Source organism: Sorghum bicolor, chromosome 5 (genome assembly GCF_000003195.3).
Source record: "Sorghum bicolor cultivar BTx623 chromosome 5, Sorghum_bicolor_NCBIv3, whole genome shotgun sequence".
Classification (NCBI taxonomy): Eukaryota; Viridiplantae; Streptophyta; class Magnoliopsida; order Poales; family Poaceae; genus Sorghum; species Sorghum bicolor.
This window is the reverse complement of record NC_012874.2, coordinates 8353510-8355206: the sequence shown is the minus strand read 5'-3', so window position 1 is coordinate 8355206 and position 1697 is coordinate 8353510. Positions and strand designations below refer to the sequence as shown.

Sequence of the window (1697 nt, the reverse complement as noted above, 5' to 3'; positions counted from 1 at the left end):
TCACACTACACCGCCTGTGTAAAAAAAATTTTATATATATTTCAAATTTTAATTTTTCCCACCAAACACAGTGCTAAACACCATATATATGTATATACATATATATATATACACACACATCATACATACACCACATATATATTTTATAGAATTGTAAACATGAAATCAAACATCAACCATAAAATTTCATATATACACGTCAATGCATGTTATCCGCACAACCATACAGTGTTTACATGTCATTTCGCTTCAGATTTAGACCTGCTATGTCGGTCAGCACTCTAAATTTATCACTTGCTAAATCGCCCTCATGATCAAAATATGCACCGTCACTTGGAATTATTTCTCTCATTATAAAACCACACAAGTCTGCTACTATATCTTCCAGAGTCTTTGGTGTAAAGGGCACGTCCTTTCCTTCCTTTTTTTGGCTGGAAACAAAGTTTAAAAGCATGATTGACACATGTTCAATATATAATTTTGCAACTTTAATGAGAAAACTTCATACATATATATTATTTACCATATTTTTGTCCCTGACGTAATGTCTCCGCTGCCTTATAAACTCACAGACATAGTACCCACAATAGACCGATCCAGGTGGTTGCTTGTGGCACTATATAATGAGCAACGGATTATTCTAAATTTGTCATGCTTTATGTATTATTTATATGATGAAATGTGTTTGGACAACTTACCGGATAGTGGTGTTGTATCATCAATGGCACCCCAAGATCTGAGCATGCGGCGTCGACCGGTCCCTTTTGTTTCTTATAAAACCGCCATGCCCTGTAGATATCGAATATAAATCACTAAAGTTATTTTGAAACTCTAATTTATATAAGTACACATGTGGTTTCATATGTTGGCTCACCTTTCTAATTGAACCAAGAATGGTTGATACTTCTCGGGAGGAACATGTAAAGAGTCTAGGACAAGCACCTTCCCTTCGAAGGGATAAATATAAAAAACAATCCAATGGTCACTGCATGAATAAATGAGTGAGCGACACATGTATATTGTTTGCACGATAATTATTTGAAGTACGTATATGAAGTCAAGCTTACCTAAAGTTGTAAGGTGCCAATATAAAATCCCTATACTTATACCTCAGCATTGATCTACCAAGATAGAGGGCATAATTATCCTCGTATTTTCTTTGCAACTCTTTTATAGCTTCTGCAACTTCTTCTGGTGTTTTGTCTTCCTCTATCTTTGCTCTATCTTCCTTTGATAGTACAAATTTGTGCATATTTTCTTGTAACTTGATAGGGCTCAGATAACTGACCATCGATCCGGTAGATAATAATGACCTCTGCTCGTGATCTTGCAAACTACAGACAACATCTACATATTAGATTTTCACACTACATATTAATAATAATTGTGTGTGCATGAGTGATACTTACAGACACCAGATTGTTATGAGTTGGACGTCAAGCCGCCTATAGTTCAATAACAAGTGCATGTCCTCAAAGGTAACAAATGCCTTGCTTTTTTCGTTACCAGTAGCAAACACGTCTGCTGGTATATCAACTCTGATTGCATGGAGGCCAGCATGCACTGCTCTCATGTACCAGTCATGAAACCTTTTTATCGGCCATTGAATCTTATCATGCAGCGTCCATTGGAGCATAGGCCTTCCGGGCACATAGTCACTGTGGACATTGACATAATCATCAATCGTTGGCTTTCTG

General features: G+C 36.5%; 1 long non-coding RNA gene across 1 annotated transcript; it reads right to left on the bottom strand.

Moving 5' to 3' along the window:
• LOC8074318 lies at positions 733 to 1253 on the bottom strand. The gene is made up of 3 exons (XR_002453155.1): positions 1068 to 1253; positions 875 to 985; positions 733 to 789 (listed from the first exon to the last, which is right to left on the bottom strand). It is a non-coding gene; the product is annotated as an uncharacterized LOC8074318 (long non-coding RNA).